Genomic DNA, 19,798 nt, shown 5'->3' on the forward strand with positions numbered 1-19,798 from the left:
GGGAAAGCAGTGGATGTATTATTTCTTGACTTTAGCAAAGCTTTTGACACGGTCTCCCACAGTATTCTTGTCAGCAAGTTAAGGAAGTATGGGCTGGATGAATGCACTATAAGGTGGGTAGAAAGCTGGCTAGATTGTCGGGCTCAACGGGTAGTGATCAACGGCTCCATGTCTAGTTGGCAGCCAGTATCAAGTGGAGTGCCCCAGGGGTCGGTCCTGGGGCCGGTTTTGTTCAATATCTTCATAAATGATCTGGAGGATGGTGTGGATTGCACTCTCAGCAAATTTGCGGATGATACTAAACTGGGAGGAGTGGTAGATACGCTGGAGGGGAGGGATAGGATAGAGAAGGACCTAGACAAATTGGAGGATTGGGCCAAAAGAAATCTGATGAGGTTCAATAAGGATAAGTGCAGGGTCCTGCACTTAGGATGGAAGAATCCAATGCACAGCTACAGACTAGGGACCGAATGGCTAGGCAGCAGTTCTGCGGAAAAGGACCTAGGGGTGACAGTGGGCGAGAAGCTGGATATGAGTCAGCAGTGTGCCCTTGTTGCCAAGAAGGCCAATGGCATTTTGGGATGTATAAGTAGGGGCATAGTGAGCAGATCGAGGGACGTGATCGTTCCCCTCTATTCGACATTGGTGAGGCCTCATCTGGAGTACTGTGTCCAGTTTTGGGCCCCACACTACAAGAAGGATGTGGATAAATTGGAGAGAGTCCAGCGAAGGGCAACGAAAATGATTAGGGGACTGGAACACATGACTTATGAGGAGAGGCTGAGGGAGCTGGGATTGTTTAGCCTGCAGAAGAGAAGAATGAGGGGGGATTTGATAGCTGCTTTCAACTACCTGAAAGGGGGTTCCAAAGAGGATGGCTCTAGACTGTTCTCAATGGTAGCAGATGACAGAACGAGGAGTAATGGTCTCAAGTTGCAGTGGGGGAGGTTTAGATTGGATATTAGGAAAAACTTTTTCACTAAGAGGGTGGTGAAACACTGGAATGCATTACCTAGGGAGGTGGTAGAATCTCCTTCCTTAGAGGTTTTTAAGGTCAGGCTTGACAAAGCCCTGGCTGGAATGATTTAACTGGGAATTGGTCCTGCTTCGAGCAGGGGGTTGGACTAGATGACCTTCAGGGGTCCCTTCCAACCCTGATATTCTATGATTCTATGATTCTATGAAAACCAAAACACACACCCACACACACCCACACCCCCCACCCCCTTTTGGGTTAGATGAAACATTTACTATAATTTCAAATTCCTTTTTAGGAGTGGGTTTTTTTCGCTCCCCCCATTTTGGCAAAAACCCAAACTGACACTTTTTAAAAACGAAACTTCCCACACCCCAGATTTCCATTTGGCCACCAAACTGAAAAATCAGTTAGTTATTGACTCAGCTCTACAGATGAGTCAATATGGCAAGAGATCTACTCAAATATTCTGGTCCCTCTATCTGCGCTGAATTCCCAGCATCTTACAAGCAATGCACAGACAACCTGCAAAGACTGAATGCAGCAACTGTAGCAGTCTCTTAAGCAAGAGGATCTAGGTAACAATCTAACCAAACTATGGCTTCAGACCGACATATATCACCTCTCTGCCAGTGCAAGAGGGCATCCTACTGTATGTTGTCAAGTACAATATCCTATAATGGTTTAAAATGACTCAGAAGATGGGGCTCCCACCGCTTTCCTTTAGGCTGTTCCACAGCCGAATAGACTTCGATTTGGGAAGGGTTTTCTTCTGATTTTCAACTTAAAATTTATTTTGCTGATTTTCACCAACTCCCCTCCCTCCTTAGAGACAAGGGAAGTTAGAGGGACTACTGGATGGCCAGACAGAGGTATAAGGTTGGGCTGGAAAGAATAAAATAGCAGCCCAAAACTCTGACATTCAGGTTTTGGAACAGTGTGGGTTATTGTTTTAACATACTAGTGTCCTTCCTGTCCAGCTTGCTTTGTTCACAGCTTGTTTCAAAAGATTACTTCACACAGGTAGTCTTTGAAAACTGATGCTTTCCCCCACATGATATTCCTAGTGTGACACTCTGTGTACTGAGACATAAAATGTCTGACCAATACTAACCACAATATTCCAAAAGCAAAGTATTGGCATAGTCAGAGATGTACTTCAAAAGGCACAAGGGAGGGGACAAGAAGAGTAGGGAATTGCCTGCCCTTGGATGTCAGACAAACAAATATCATTCCATACTGAAGAAGAAAGGGCGGGGGGGGGGGGGTAGGGAAGAGAAAGAGAATAGCTAAAAAGCAACAGCTGCTCATAGACCTGAACAAGATCATTAGCGCTATAGTCACTTAACTTTCTTTGGCGCCTCAACACTCTGTCTCTCTCCACTTTATGCTTTTTTCATCCTTCACTCCCCTCGTCTACAGTGAGCCCACTTGCTGTCTTTAGAGTGAAGTTAAACAGCTGTGGCAAAATTAATTTAGGGAAAATGATACCCGAACCACCATATTCTACCTCTCTCTCGCTGTGCTTTTTTACCATGCTCATCACCTTAGCACCCCCTTGGCAAGCTGCACCGAATGATCTCTCCACTTCCCCGCCCGGGGTTCATGCATGTGCTGTAACTCCTTGCTCACCGCAAACAATTTGATTTTCATCCAAACGCTGAAGGGAATCTGCAATCACAAGCCAAAGCACATCTCACACTCTGGATCTTTGGGTCAGAGATGCACCCAAAAGTCTAGATGCATAATCAATGCTTATCTGAACGCTAAGCATCTCTTTAGCCAAATCCATTCCTGGTGTAACCCACTGATGTCAATGGCACTGCACCAGAAATGAATTTGACCCCGTTTGTTTGTTTTTTTTTTGTCTGCAATGCAGGCTAGAGAGGGTCTTGAAAAAACTGGGTTGGAATCTCTTTTACAAGATTTCTGGTACCACTAGTTAGAAAAACAGCCTGGGAGTAGCCATTAGTGTACCGTTTGAGCATTTCCAGCTCTAATCTTGGCTGGATCCCACAGACAGCCACAAAAAAAAAATTGATTAAAAAAACCCCCTAAATATTAACAAACACACAACGTGGTTTAATGGGTCTTATTTTATCTAAAACAGCTTGCTCATCACCATGTGTAATATTTTAAAAATCTGACTGCACTGAGAAGATCAGACTAAATAAAGCTATTTCACCCCCATTCTGCTGCATCACCTCATGAAATACTAATATACTGGCTTTGTTTGCCTCAGCAGTGAATGACATTGCCCCCCAGTGACTGGCTCAGAGAAACAAAGAAAGGATACTGTCGCTACTGATGGAATCCTGTGTCCTGGGAGTTGAGGGACAAGGGTTTTAGCTGTGGTTCCCCACAAATGTGTGCAATTTATATAGCAATCATATTTGTGGGCTGTAACTCACGACTTTGCTGTGGTAAATCTCAGACATTTGCTCTAGAGCATAGTATTGTGGTGCTAGCAAAGAGCCAAACTCTGCAAGTGCTTCACGAGTGGAGTTCCAGCTGACTTGAGTGTAGCTTCCTAGATGATCTGGTGGTCCCTTCTGGCTGTAAAACTCCATGACTGTGCAGAGTGCTTAGAGTGTCAGGCCCAATGTGACTGAAATACAGCTCTTGGGGGTTAAAAATGGCAGACACTGGGGGTCATTTCTAATTACCCAGTTTGGAAAAGTGTGTCCTGATCATCCAAATGTAATCCTTCTGCCAGGCTAAGCTGATAGCAGCAAGGGCCGGGTTCAGTACACAGGGGTTCCCTCTCATCAAAGCAAATGCAAAACTGGCTCGAGCCCCCACCCAGTGACCTGGGAAAATCTTACACACCCCCTGGGCACCTCAAAGAGGCAATACTTCCCCTCTCGCAAGCACAGAGTCTCGGTGTAGCAGAGAATCTTTAATAACATGAGGTAAATGACATCAGCATTATATTGGGGAAACACCACAACTAGTGTTCATTAACCAAACCATGAGCAAAGACCCACCCCAGCAAATTGGGCAACATCCTTTCCCTAGGGTTCTTGAGTCCCAGAACCCAAATGTCTCAAGTCCAGCAATCCACAAATCACCAGCAGTCTAAAAAGTCCAGCCCCAGAGTTCAAAAGTTCATTTGCAGAGTGTTACTCCCCAGTCTGGCTAAAAATGTGCCTGTGTGTGGGGGAAAGAAGTAAGGGGCACCTTACGTGACCTGAAGCTGACTGCTCCACAGGGCTTTGCTCCGCATGGCTCCACTCTGCACAGCTCGCCTCACTGTCTCACGAACACTCTGCCAGTCTATCCATGAACAGCACCACTGCACACTAGATCTTCCGGCTCCCCACTACTTGACACAGTGCTCGGTGATTCTAGCTCTCAGTGATTTCAGCTCATAGTAGTGCTGGTGCACCATAAGGCCAAAGTGAATTCAGCACAGTACCTGTAGCAAGACTCTTAATAGATCCAAAATTAGCTCTGACATTCCACAGTGGAGAGAGACAGAGGTGCAATTGGTGTTTCAGGCCCTCACAAAGGGGCCCACACCATCAGGTACTAATACCTGTCTCAAGTCTCTCTCCCTTCACAGAGTTTTGGAACCCATGTCCCTTGCCTAGAGAGTGCTACTTAGTTGATGGTGAGTCCCTCCATCATAACAAAAGGCGAAGGCTAGTTCCAAGCACACTTCCCATAATCAGGGTAATAACAATTTATTCTTTCTGCCCCAATAACAGAGACACTGGGGATCCCACAACAGCCAAAGTGACCATTTGGGCAGTTATGGCCTCATTTTAGGCGGGGTGGGTGTGCCTATGCAAATGAGATCAGCCCCTGAAGTTCTTTTCCACAACTTGCCACACCTCACCACCAGATGTCAGGGTGGAGCTCATCCTGACTCTGCTTACACAAACAAGCCCGAGGTTTGCCAGGCTGAAACCAAAGCACAGCATGTTAAGGTTCAGCAGTGTGAAGGAAGCATGACTGAACACAAAATTCTGTCAGGTAACCTGATTACCAGCTCCACCATACATGTGGTATGTGACCTTGGGAAGTTACTTAAACTTCTGGGCCTCCATTTCCCTACCCCCTAAAATGGAAATAGTGATACTGATCCACCCTTCCCCCCAAAAAAAGGGATTTAGTGAGGATTAATTCACTAATATTTGCTAAGCACTTTGAGAGCCTTGAATAGCAGATGAATAGCCTTGAATAGGAGTGTGAAGCGTTTTTACTACAATGTGGTACTGGTGTCATGTCGCAACACTAGTCCAGAAAAGCCCTGCATGCTATGACGATTTTGGCTTGGGCAGTATAGTTTACAGCAGCTGGAGAAGCCACTGTTCCCCTTTTCCTTGGCTGAGAGGAGTGAAATCACCTGTTTTGGATGATAAAAATGGTTGCTAGCACATTTAAAATGGGATAGCTTTGGGATTTATATTCCTTTTTCAAGTGCACGATAATGCACACCATGCGCCAGGCAACCTTTTTAATAATAGAGGCTGCTGAACAGCCATATGCAGTTCTTCCTGCACCTCAAGAATTTTCTCCAGCTGTCATCCCTTGTGTTTGCTTTCTGTATGTATCCACTCACACAGCGGCACCAACTGTTAAGCCTCGAGTCTGCTCTTTGAAGTTCCTTGTTGATCATTCCCTCCACCTCAGTACTACTAGATTTCAAAAGGCAGCACTCTACAGGGGTTAGGAATGACCATCACCAGCCTCACTTACTTTGACAGATGGGACCCAAACTCACAGCTAGGGTATAAAGCATTCATTACCGTTTCTCCTCATACAAGCAGCCCTGTCAGCCGTAAAGCAACCTCAACAATATTTTTACAACTCTGAGAACTGGTTAAACTTCATATCCCCTCTGTGCATAACCACCCACAGGGAACAGATTCACTAGGGCAAGATGAACAACAGAGTGAATAAAACACAAATTCAACAAAGAAAGAGGAATCTCTTTGTATGACTATGATACACCCCAAACCAGCATGGAGACTGTTCAGATCAGGGTTGAATTTCACCAGGAGTTCAGGGAAGAGTTTTGGCTATGTTCGATTATTAACAGAGCTGGTCCAAAACAGAATTTCTATCCTGTGGGATATTCCAGTATTTCAACATTTGTTCCAAAACAGGACCATTGAAATAGTGAAAATCATCACAGAACACAAGTTCAAAAACATTTAAATTTGGAAACATTTTTCAGTCAAAACAAAAACATTTTTTCAAACTTTTCCACTAAAAAAAAAGGTTAGGTGAAATTGACAGTCTCCAATTACTGTCAATTTTTATTTATTTATTTATTTTTAAAGAAACACACAGCCACCCTACTGCATCAGGAAAATTATTTGGTTGAAAAGAATGTTTTACCAGCTCTATTTATTAGGTAGTTATGTGCATCCTACTGCCAGCACACAATAGTTCCTTATAGTACATTCTATTTATTTCTATACACCTCTTCATTAATATCCAAGCACCTTGCAGACATTGATGTATTAATTCTTTACCTCACTGGAAATATTATCCCCAGTTACAGATGGGAAACCTGGACACACAGCAATTAAACAACTTGCCCAAAGCTACACAGGAAGCATTTTGCAACACCAGAACATGAACCCAGGTGTGGTGTTTCAGGAGTCCCAGACAAATGCCTTATCCACAAAGCCATCCTTCTCTCTCTCTCGTTTTGTCCACCTGAAAATATCCCACAAGATATCATTGCCAGCTCTTCCCTTCAGAGATATTCCACAGTCTAACAGATCTCACTGTTAAGATACGTTGCCTGATGTATAACCTTTTACTTTATGTTTAATACTAGTCAAAGTCATTGATTTCAATCAATATTCATTATTAATTTAGCCTTTACTGTATCTGTATAGCAAATGATTTGTGATTCTATTCTGATTCAGTCATACATATCAACTGGTCATAATTATTTGTCAAATAGAAGTTAGAGAGAATTTTCAGCATGGTTCAAACGTGGGGGTAATGGTATAGACAACCTTTGTCAAGTGCTTTGAGAGCTACTAAGGAAAAGTGTTATACAAGAGCTGGGTATTAATATTACTAGTCATGATTTGCTTTTCATTGTATGGAGTGGTTGGTCAACTAAATCACAAGGTATATTGTTTCTGCTTCCTGACTGGATGGCTAATGCCTCTGAAGAGAGGAAAATAAACTACAAAATAAGGAAGTGATTGGTTCTGGAACAAATTTTCAGGCCAATAATTACTGGGCAAGAGAGTTCTTGAAGCTTTTAAGTTGCACAAATATTTTTGCAAATGGAGTTCAGTCATCTGGATGAAAAAATAAGATAAGGCTATGAATCACAGGGACCCAAACATGCTGCTTTTATTCACAAAATTACTCATCAGTTTTTTGTCGTTTTTGTTTATTTGTAGAGCTGTTGATTAATCGCAAGTTAACTCATGCAATTAACTTTACAAAATTCATCATGATTAAAAAATGAATCACGATTAATCGCAGTTTTAGTCGTACTGTTAAACAATACCAACTGAAATTTATTAAATATTTTGGGATATTTTTCTACATTTTCAAATATAATTATTTCAATTACAACACAGAATATAAAGTGAGCACTGTACAATTCGTATTATTTTTATTACAAATATTTGCACTGTAAAATGATAAAAATAGTTTTCAATTCACCTCACACCAATACTGTAGTGCAATCTCTACTGTGAAAGTGCAATTTTCAAATGTTGATTTTTTTGTGTGTGTTACATAACTGCACTCAAAAACAAAACAGTGCAACTCTTTAGCGCCTACAAGTCCACTCAGTCCTACTTCTTGTTCAGCCAATTGCTAAGATAAACAAGTTTATCTCATGTAAATGTAAACAAAGCTGCCCACTTCTTATTTACAATGTCACCTAAAAGCAAGGTATTTACGTGCCAGATATGCTAAACATTCGTATGCCCCTTGGTGCTTTGGCCACCATTCCAGAGGACTTGCTTCCATGCTGACGACACTCGTTAAAAAAAAAATGCATTAAACAAACTTGTGACTGAACTCCTTGGGGGAGAATTTTATGTCTTCTCCTCCGTTTTACCAGCATTTTGCCATATATTTCATGTTATAGCAGTCTTGGATAATGACCCAGCATATGTTGTTCATTTTAAGAACACTTTTACACTGGTTTCAGAGTAACAGCCGTGTTAGTCTGTATTCGCAAAAAGAAAAGGAGTACTTGTGGCACCTTAGAGACTAACCAATTTATTAGAGCATAAGCTTTCGTGAGCTACAGCTCACTTCCTCAGATGCATATCGTGGAAACTGCAGCAGGCTTTATATATACACAGAGAATATGAAACAATACCTCCTCCCACCCCACCGTCCTGCTGGTAATAGCTTATCTAAAGTGATCATCAGGTGGGCCATTTCCAGCACAAATCCAGGTTTTCTCACCCTCCACCCCCCCACACAAATTCACATTTGTGTGGGGGGGTGGAGGGTGAGAAAACCTGGATTTGTGCTGGAAATGGCCCACCTGATGATCACTTTAGATAAGCTATTACCAGCAGGACGGTGGGGTGGGAGGAGGTATTGTTTCATATTCTCTGTGTATATATAAAGCCTGCTGCAGTTTCCACGATATGCATCTGAGGAAGTGAGCTGTAGCTCACGAAAGCTTATGCTCTAATAAATTGGTTAGTCTCTAAGGTGCCACAAGTACTCCTTTACTTTTACACTGCACATTTGACAAAATACAAAGGTACCCTGCGAAGAAAAGGTGAATAATTCTCTCTCGCTCCAACTGAGAATATAGCAACACTCAGACACCAGAGGTATACCCCTAGAATATTGACATAGGTGCTGGAACTGCCGCACCCCCTGGTTTGAAGTGGTTTCCATTATATACAGAATTTACAGTTTGGTTTAAGGGCTCTCAGTACCCCTACTATAAAAATTGTTCCATCACCCCCTACATATTGATATATTATTAGAATGTAGTTAAGGAATGTTAAACGTATTTCATTTAAAAAATGAAAGTGCGTGATTACAGTCGGAGGAGTGATTCTGAAGAGGACGTTGTGCAATGCTTTTCCAGAGCAACATTTTTTTTTCTTGGCTTGACCAGATTGCATACACCAAATAATAGCAACACTCAATTTAAGAGTCAAAAGCTAATTTTCCAAACTGCCAGCTCTGCAAACTCAGAATCTAGAAGAAAAAACCCATCATACTATTCTCTTCTTCTCTATCACCACAACCTGTAATCAAGATTCTGCAAACAAAACAGTGCAACTTTGGACTTCCACACTGCGAATTCCCTTCTGGAAACAATGTAACTCAGGAAAGAGACTTCTGGAGATGAATCTAAGTTTCCAGGACTCTAATTTTGCTGCAGAAACATGGCAATCAAATAGCTTTTTAAGTTGACTGTTCCCTAAGCAGGCAATGCAAGTCATGTTTGGGAAGAACAGCTTAGCAGAAGAGTTCACTGGTTTTTAATATTACAGGTCAATAAACGCAGACAGACAGACCTTCTACACATACTAAAGTTGATTTTTTAAAACAGCCTCATTATTTATATAACAAGGACTTTTATGAAATAATTTCAATTTTAGACCAGCAACAAGCCCATTGCAGTCCTATGCTAATGCAGCGTGTGGTATTAAGAAAGCAGTGAAAAATATTTTCCCCAAACAAAGTTATTTTAATTGATGCTTTTAATCTCTCAGTCCATAAGGACAAGAGAAACAGTGGGGTCTAGAGACTAGTGGACTGGAACTCAGGAGATCTGAGTGAATTCTGTTCTCAGCTCTGCCACCAAGCTAAGGCCCAATCTCTAATTGTGTTTGTACAGTGCCGAGCACAATTGCTACCCCCTCCTCCCCAGTATCAGGTAGATCACTAAGCTGCAAACTGCAATACAAAAAATCATATTACACTACCAGAATGTGTATGGGATAGGATCTGACCAGTGAGCACCATTGGGATGAATGCAGCAGCCATTTTGACTGGAGTGATAATGGTTTGGGGTTTATTTATTTAAGTCTTCGAATTGAGCTAGTAATTGTTACCTTAGCAGTTTCATTTTGCAGTAGGGAACTGAGGGAGGGTGAAATTGACCATTGTGTGGAAAGCCACCATAAGGCCTCATGCACCACTTTAGCTCTGTTTTGAGGGCACAGGACAGGTAGAACTCATGCTGGCCCTCTGCATTGTTGTGAATTTCATTTTTCGAGATCCTGTGGTATTAGCGGAAGGGCATCCTCTGGCAGTTTCCACGGTCAGACTCCTGGGACCTTGTTATGCCATTTGCAGAATTAGGCAAGAGAAGGATTATCTGTATATATTTTTAAAAGTGCAGCGTGCACATATTCAAGGAATTTGATTGCTAGCACTTATAAGCCTATCAACGCCACTCTGTAGGAAAAGTATAGACACAAGATACTGCATATAGATGGGCCTGTCATGTTTTAAAGGACCTGTCTCATGTTAACCTGGCAACAGGGTTCCAGGTTTTACAGGGATTGAAGTCTCTTTTTATTATTATTGTTATTGTTATTGTTATTAACTGGTGACTCATCTGAGTCCTGATGATAAAAAAACCCTTTATATTCGGAGAAGGGAAATGAAATGAATGAGCTTGTTTATTTATTTACTGATTCAGAAAGGTGAAGGAAAGATGGAAAGGCTGGAAATAAAGGGGAACACACAAAGGGCTTGAATATATTTGTCATATTCGTATACAAACTTAAACAGAAGCGATAAATAAAACAACCCACAATGGCTCAGGTGGGGATGAGCTACACACACAAGAGTACAATTGAAAAAAAAAAAGAAAAGAAAAAGTGAGGTCCTAGGCCCTTCTTTATTTTAGCCAGGTGCTCAGACTATGGCGATAAGGGCCATATAACTAACTTTCTTCCCCCATCCTATCAAATTTCCTTCTTGGTCCCTCCCCCAATCCCGGCCACATCTCTAACCTATGCTTGATCCTCCTGCTTTTCTGACCAGCTACCAGTCTGGCCTTCTCTTCGCCAGAGCATTCATGTCACCACAGCTCCACTGTGACTACTGACACATGCCTGGCTCATTACAAAGGCCCTGGCCCTGCAAGGAGCCATATATCTCCTGAGACATCCTAGCAGCACCTTCAACTCCCACTGACTTGAAGGCAACCAGCACCTTGTAGGATGGGATCCAAGAGAGACTACAGAGCACCAGATTACACTTGTCTTGGTGGTGGTGGGGAGGGGGGAAAATCACCTCTCGGAGAGAGCCGTGGCCATGTTCTGCAGCAGCTGAAGCTTCCGAGTGGTCATCAGGCTCATCCTGAAGATGGCTACACTGGAGTAATCTAACCTACAGACAAGGCACAAAAGATCTGTCTGCTGTGGCCAGGCCCCTCACATCCAAAAGGAAAGGTTGCCTTGTGCCTGACAAGTGTAGCTGAACACAAGTGCTCATGGTTCCTGCTGCTACTTGGGCACGTGAGATTATAAAATACCTACGTACACCACAGTGGTTTTTCCTCGAGCACTGAGATTTTTGGAGCAATAAGTGCAGGATATTTGGGTCAGAGGGAGCCTGCAAAACCCAACTATCCTAAGGAGGATTTCACTTCCTCAAGAAACGCTGGACCCCTTTTTTTTTTTCCTTTTCTTTTTTTAAACTGAACACTTCTAGCACAGATAAATCACCTGACCTGACTGGTGGGAGAAAGTGCAGGCCGAACTTTCAGAGCAAGGAATCAGTGTTGTACTGTAATTTAAAAACCAATATACAGTAAATATCAGGCAGCAGCAATGTTCACTTATATCTGAGATAACTCTCACAAAATGCCAGCCAACAGTCAGTTTAGGAGATCTATCAAATCATCTCCACCCAAGTAACTTATGCTCTGTCAATATGGTTTTTTTCTGTGTGTCTTTTTGATACATGTGTTTAATGTATAGAATGTGCAGAACTGTCCAATCATCAGGCATAGAAACCTACTCCCAGTAATATGCATGGAGGGAATGGGATCAAATGTTTATTAAAATGACTGGGAAGATTTTGTTTTTATCTCTGAGGAGGCAGATGTTTGTTATGGGTTGTTTTCAAACCAGATAGAGCACACTGAAAGAACCATGACACAGGATTTCTCAGTTTCTCCCTTTGCCACTTAATTGCTCCTTGTTTTCATTCAGCACCAGAAGGACTTTTACTGGAACCCTTATTAAATCTACATGTTGACAGCTAAAATCACTTACGGTGCAAAGAGTATCTCCTCCCCAACACACACAGATGCCATCCACCCACTAATACCAGAGCCCACCTCTTCCTTGGCCACAGATGGCTATGTTTGAAGTTATCACCCTATTTCCCTTTCCTCATTCCCATCATCAGGCAGCCACAAAAGGAGGATTGTTATTTCTGCTTGGTATGTTGTTTACTTAACCTCATCTGACAAGCATGGCTAGAGAACAGCTAAGGAATCTACATATCTGATGCCATTCTGGACTCTCTCCTATCAGAGGAGATGAATACAAGTTATGATAGAAGGAGTGAAAGATCAGATCACTCTCTCACCTACTTCGTATAGTTCGGCCATTTCTCAGATGGCCACTTCTTCAATACCTCTCACACCAATCCACATGGTGTGTGATCTTATTGCTGCTTTTAGAAATGCTGGTAGGATTAGAGGCCTGCTCAGAGGAGTCATGACCAGAGGCCTTTTAAACACCATATTATAGACCTTATTGTACCCATAGTTACCACATCCAGAATCCCAGCATCCATACCAGCCGTCCCTTTAGCAGGCCTATTGGCACTTAGCAGGCACATCCAATTATGGCATTAGCTTTTGTGAGCTGAAGCAAGAATTCTGAAGGAAGACTTCCAGAGCCACTGACACCTCACAGAAAACTTTGACAAGACAATTCTGCTTTAAATGCCTGATCCTGTGAAGTGCCAAGCATCCTCACTCACTTTCTAAAGTCAATGGCAGCAGACTGAGCATTGTATCGGACTTTTCTGTATGTCTCTTCTCTTCTGTTTTTAACAGATATTTTGTATGGGGAGATGCTGTTTGCTTGGCACAGGTTCATTTGTTGCGTCTACTACTCACTTCCCGACCTGAAGACAAAACCCTCTGTTTCTGACAGTTTGTTGCAGTGGAGATGAGGGTGTTGTCATAAACATTCAGGTGGGAAATAAGGTAGCAGGAAGAGATTGGATTCTGAAGTAGTGTTTTTAAAATCCCATTTCCATGCAGACGGGGGAGGGAAAGATGCTCCTGAAGAAATAAAGATGTCTCTAAACGACATATTTTTCAGTTTTCTGTGCAGCCTCATTGTGGGCCTTTTAATGACATGTTTACATCTGCTAGTTTCACACAGGGCTCTGGCAACCTTCCAGACAGAAGGTAATTTGGGTTATTAGAATCAGAAGAACCTACTACAATCCCCCTCCACGCAATGTGGAGGCGGAGTATATGGGAAAGTGACAGCTGGTGCAAGAATAAGTATTTTGTCACACTGAGGTTGACTTGATTTTTTTATTTATTATTATTACAGGGCCTTGTGCTGCTAGCCCACCCTGTTTCCGAGAAAGCTAGCATTGTACGGACCTGCACCTTGCCATTATTGATATATCTGGGCCATGCAGATATAAATTCAGACAATTTAGTGGGAACCTTGGTCATGATAATCACAGAATCATAGGACTGGAAAGGACCTCAAGAGGTTATCTAGTCCAGTCCCCTGCACTCAAGGCAGGACTAAGTATTATCTAGACCATCCCTGACAGGTGTTTGTCTAACCTGCTCTTGAAAACCTCCAATGATGGAGATTCCACAAGCTCCCCAGGCAATTTATTCTAGTGCTTAACCACCCTGACAATTAGGAATTTTTTCCTAATGTCCAACCTAAACCGCCCTTGACACAATTTAAGCCCATTACTTCTTGTCCTATCCGCCAAGATTAAGGAGAACAATTTTCTCCCTCCTTCTAACAAACTTTTATGTACTTGAAAACTGTTATGTCCCCTCTCAGTCTTCTCTTCTCCAGACTAAATCTTCCCTCATAGGTCACATTTTCTAGACCTTTAATCATTTTTGTTGCTCTTCTCTGGACTTTTTCCAATTTGCCCACATCTTTCCTGAAAGGTGGTGCCCAGAACTGAACACAATACTCCAGTTGAGTTTAAAAGATAAATCAAACCTCAGAGGGCTCAGGGAAGAGGTAATGAGATACAGTAATTGGCCTGTTGGTTTTAGGTCACTGGTTCAAGCTGATAGGCACGGTTAGAAGCTGCTACTGTCTGAGGGTTTCTTGGTAGCCTTTGTGAGATGTGTTGCTGCTTCTCAGTTTAGCTCCTAGTGAACAGGTGTCCACAACACACACACACACAAAAAAAAAAAAAACAACAACCACCCTACTGAAACAAATGTAAGTGAGTGACATCCAACCACCCTACTGAAACAAATGTAAGTGAGTGACATCCTTGGATCTCAGCAGAGATCCCAAAATGTGGACTGAATAAGGAATGAATCATCTTTCTAACCCTATATGTGATCTTTGTAGGTCAGGTCTGACCCAGTAAGGAAGGAGATTGCACTGCCACATTGTACCTTTTGGGTGGATAAATGGCAGAATTTAGTCTCCAGGGCTGTCGATCTGGTACTTTTCTCAACATTAATTCACTTTAAAGATATATTAAAAAAAAATCCCCACCTATGCCTCCTAAAACTTGATTATTTGAGTCAGCTTCTCAGGGCAGCTTCTCCACACATGGAGGCATATGGTCTTTGAATAAATACAAAATTCATTGTGAAGCACACCTTTCTTTTTGGCACGCTCCCCAAAAGGAACCTCCCCCTGCAGCATTTCAAACTTCAGTCAACAAACAGACAGCGCTTTGCAAAAGGACAGAGTGACATGACTTGTAAGGTATTGTCAAAGAGCTGTCAGCTCTGATCCCATCTCCGAAGAGCAGGGAAAACGGATGCTGCTGCAGCAATGCTAAATGCGCTGTTTATATTTCCCATACGGGGGAAACTAAATGATTAGACTCCATATTTGAATTTGGACAAGAATCACAAATGCTCTGAACAGTGGGAGAGGGTGAGGGCAAAAGCAACAAATAGAGGCTTGGAGGGTTGACTCTGTTGCTCTCTGCACTGGATACACTGGCATATTAAGCAGCACCTAGCTAGACTGTACAGTATTAAGATGCAACAGAAAATAGTTGTACTACAGAGGAGAGAATAACATAGGGTACATGAATTATATTTAATACAGACGATGCAGATTCTTGCTCATCTGAAGCTTTCTATGTTAATCCAGTTTACAGAGAGTCTCCTCCACCCCCCCCCCCCCCAAGCTCCATCCCCATTGCAATACTTCTCTTCCCAAAAACTGCTGGCTAATTTGGATGAGGTTTGGAGCCTCCTTTGCTTTACACAATTGTGATGAAGCTGGCTAAAAACAGAGAGTGTGCAAATTGCACAGACCACCTACGTTGCAATTTGTAAACACTGCAAACTAATCATCCAAACAGTGAGAACAGTGAAACTGTAACAAGCCCAAGACACAATGAGAGTAAGAGTAATTACCAGCCTCTCCCTCCTTCTCCGTCCCCTCAAGTCTTCATTATAGTGTTCTCTGCATATAAGGGTCTCCACTGGAAAGTCAACACCTACTGCACAGAGGTATTTGAGATGGCATGGTTTCCCCCTAGGGATAGGAAATAACTGTGGTAATTGTGTGGTACCTGCTGGCAAGTGTTGACTTTGCAGTGGTGACTAGTCTACAAAGAATTAACTTTATAATACAGTAATCAATGCATTTGTTTGGAACTGCACCAAATCTTAAGCTACTAATATTATGTCTTCCAGAGCTTGTCTCCTCTTTGAGAATAGTGCAAAGTTACCTTCTCTATTAATATCCACAATAAAGTATGGAAAATAACCCACCAGTCCTGGTGCCTCCTTGGCACCTCCCTGGAAAAGAGGGGAGATGAGTCCCTGCCCAAAGTGATTCTTACTGCAAAACCAATGTTCTTTGTTTGTTTTGGGTGTGGAGTAGTTGGGATTGTCACAGAGTTCCAGAATTCTACAGTACACTAGCTTTCCAGTTCTCATTTAAAAAAAAACTATGTCTTTCAGTGTGTCCAGTCTTTCTGTTTGAACTTGATGGCTACTTGGCTGATCTCCACTTTTTGTTTTTAAATTCTAGCATGACAATTAGTTGCATTAGGTATGTGTGTGTTTGATATTACTCCACCGTATCACTTACATGCCCCCCCAAATGCCCAGCTTGTCAGATATTTGACTTCCTGCAAGAACTGGCAACATCAGACTGACATGACAAGGCATATACCTGCCAAAGTACCCATCCCCCACCTGTCCACCTTGCCAGTCTTGGATGCCCTGCAACAACAGCCTCACCCTTACCACCAACCTTTGTGAGACAAGACACTGAACCTGGTTCCAGCTTCCCGCCTCCACCCCTCCTCTTCTCCCCCATCTGTTCCTTTACCTTCCATTTCTTCCTACAACATCTGCCAAGGTCCCTGTTCTTGTACTCTAGGTTTTTATACACAGAGTTTATCTGTCCAGCAAAGTTCTTCCTTAGCCTTACAGGATATTATTATTCCTCCGGGAAGTGTAAGTGAGTCACATCTTACTCTATTTTTCGGTTTTGCCTCTAATCCAAACCAAATTATTCTTCTTCCCTCCAAACCTCTTTCAATCTGATCACATCAGAGATTTTTTTAAAAAAATACCAACAACACTAAAAAAAATTCCTTTGAACTCTTTTCATACCAAGAGGGAAGCAGAAACCAAACTAAGGTTCATTTTGCTACAGAAATGTTATCTACACTAATAATAAAGTTATATATTTATCTAATGCCTTTAAAAATCCATCACAGAAGGGTTCCCTAACATCAAAGAGATATGAATGTGTATCTATATAGCTGTATAAACAACCTAGCACTTACCTTTGAGAAGTAACATTTATCCCTGGTTCGGTACAATAATTTCAGACAGGCTTTCTATGCCACGCATCCTTTTTCAAAAGGAGATAATATCAGACAAAATCCTAGGTTGATCTCCAGCTTCCCAAATCGCAGACTAACCAGCATTGCTGGCAGATGGAACCTGATTCAGTGAAGTCCAAGTGAGTGAATCCCTGAGACTCCTATTCAGTAAAATCCAAAGCGCGCGCACACACACACACACACACACACAAGTGAATAACTTGTTCTTTTTCTTGCTTGATTTAAAAACCCCAGTCTTGGACGGCTAAGCAGCCTGCAGGCTTTTCAAGGATTTTGATCCCAGTGCATCCAGAAGAACCACATGCATTTTGGTATTGCAAGTCTTCACGTTCATATTAGCAAGCTCGTCTTGTGTGTGTGTGTGTTGTGGGGGGGGGGGGGGGGGTTAGGCACGGACGGGATGAGCGAGAGGGATACACACACACACGCAGAGCTGGAAAAAGGAAAAACAGCAAACTGGAGTGATCTCACAAAGTGCTCTAGATGGCAGAGCCTGCAAAGCTTGTAAAACAAGCAGTGGGGAAAAAAAAAAAAATCCACACACACCACCCCCCTAGCAAGCAGCTTCAGGAATTCTTCTTACCTCTTCTGCAGATGTAACATACAGCAAGTGCTTTATGCTGCATAGGAACCCTGGCAGACACAAGTCAATATGCTCTCACTACTTCTGAAATAACAAAACGTCCAAAGGGAAAAATAGATGCTAAAAATAAGCTACTCAAAAATAAAAGTGTCTTGGATGGGGGAGGGGGGTTGAATACTTGGTGCCAAAGGAGCGCTGCAAACCCCTGCTCCTAATACAGATTGGCTCTGTAATTATGTGGCAAAGCACTGCCTTCCTAAGCCATTGCATAATAATAGAATCCTAAGCTGGGTAGACACCGCCTGACATGCTAAATCCTCAGAAGCAACATTCAACATTTGTTGGCAGAAAGCATGTCAGTTCTCTGGTGGGGGGCAGTTGGGGAAAGAGGTGAAATTTTAGAGGGAAACACCCAGGCTGCAAAGGGCTGTTGAATGGCAACTGTGCCAAAAATGTTACTACCGAGGTAGTTATAAAACAATCTAATAGCACTGTCAGTTCCATTCATATTGTTTAATACTAGAGGAAGAATCTTTCCTTGATATATTTGAGTAGCTTCGGTGCCAACAAAAGGAGAGTGCAAAGGGATTATTTTATTTTATTTTATTTTGCATGCTGCTGGCTGCAAGTAGAACTTCCTTTGTACTGAATGGCATAGGAATGTTTAATCATCATCATGAGCCAGGGGCTTGATAGCCCTTTCAGCTAACTGACTGGTCCCCCCCCTCCCCCCCAAACCTCAACCATGTATGATCTTTCTTCTGCTTCCACCACTTGGTGAAGTCTCTTGTATGGATCTGGGGAAAAGCAGAATGCTTTGGCTTGGGGAGAAGAGGGTTGGTGTATAATGTACTTGCAGGAAAGAAATAGAAATACAGCTTTTCAGTGGCTTCTTAAATAAGAATCACTGTGCCAGATCAGATCCAGGGTCCGCCTAGCCCACTAGTCTGTCTCCAACAGTGGCCAGCACCACATGCTTCACAGGAAGTGCAAAAAGCTTCACCTTAACTTCCACTAAGAAGAAGGCGGCTTATGCCCTAGAGAATGACCACCTTCCCCCATTCCGATGACACACAAGATCTGAATCTGCTCTCACACTGGTGTAACTTCACTGAACACCATGGAGATTCACCAGTGCAAAACTGGTATGAGATCAGAAACTGTCCCAGTGTTTTGGTCCGAGTCATGAAAGGTGTTTTCCACACCCAGCCATGGTAGTGGCCAGTTTATCCATTGCGTCTCATATGCAAACAGAGGGCAACCTAACAAGGCCATGCAATGGGACCAGCAGAACCAGTTGCATACTAGAAATGGGTCTTTAAAACATGTCCCCAAGGTTTCCAGTACAGTCTTGTTCATTCACCTTCTAAAGTGATCGCAAAAGTTGAGGCTACGCATCTGAGATGCTTATAGTGAGGTTTCACTGTGGACAGCTTTGGACTCCCTCAAATAGCCTTTTCTCCTGACTCCCTAGTGTGCCCTCAATACAGAGAGATGATCATAGCAGACACCAGGCAGAATTTCCACACACAGACGTTCCCTGCAGAAGATGCTGTGGGATCAGTGTAGGTACTTACAGTGAATACAGGAGAAAAGGGCTGTATATGAGATGCATTTCACTTGTGAGCCCATGCTACACATGGTATAAACAACAGGGAGGCCAGTCCTGAAGTTCCTTAATCTATCTTCACTCAGGCAAAACTCCCATTGAAGTCAATGGAAGTTGTGAGAGAGTAGGGAAGGCTTTAGGATTTGGCCAGGTTTTTTCATGTATAGACCTCAAAGTATTTTATAAAGATGGGTATCTTAAGTAAGTATCTGCAAAGAACTGTTTCCCTCCCCCATGCCTTTGGCTTCAAATCTAAACGATGGTTGAAACTCAGTTTTCATTTGCTAGGAAATGCCGACATTTTGAAATTTTCTTTAGTCCCAAATCAGAATGAAGAGTCAGTTTCCTGCAAAAATGAAAATTCCGACTATTTCAGAAGAAGTATCAGTACAACCTCATCAAAGTGCTTCAGATCACTTCATTTTAGCTTCGTTGTTTTGACTTTGATGTTCTCAGTATAAGAAAATATATTTACTATTAATATAATATTAAAGTCAAAATGATAAATCGGGCATATCAAAACAAAACGCTTTGTTAGTTTGTCATCAAAAAATAGACAAATTTAATATGACCCTGAAAAACATTTGGATTTAATCTAATTAGCATTTCTGATGGACAATTGTTCTGTCAGAAA

The 19,798-nt window shown here is 42.3% G+C and overlaps 1 protein-coding gene and 1 long non-coding RNA gene across 5 annotated transcripts in view; one reads left to right on the forward strand and one right to left on the reverse strand.

Moving 5' to 3' along the window:
- LRFN2 (leucine rich repeat and fibronectin type III domain containing 2) overlaps positions 1-17,624 on the reverse strand; it is a 228,792-nt gene extending 211,168 nt beyond the window's left edge. The window contains exon 1 of one of the 2 annotated variants that reach the window (XM_084624419.1): positions 17,556-17,624. The gene's annotated coding sequence lies outside the window, so the exon portion shown is untranslated. Of the gene's footprint in view, positions 1-16,912; positions 17,347-17,555 lie in introns of those variants that run through there. The other variant, XM_084624418.1, reaches the window with a different exon arrangement.
- LOC311518528 overlaps positions 1-19,798 on the forward strand; it is an 88,806-nt gene that overhangs the window by 37,010 nt on the left and 31,998 nt on the right. The gene's annotated exons all lie outside the window — the stretch shown is intronic.

This window comes from Lepidochelys olivacea (genome assembly GCF_965140295.1).
Source record: "Lepidochelys olivacea isolate rLepOli2 genome assembly, chromosome: 3".
Taxonomy (NCBI): domain Eukaryota; kingdom Metazoa; phylum Chordata; order Testudines; family Cheloniidae; genus Lepidochelys; species Lepidochelys olivacea.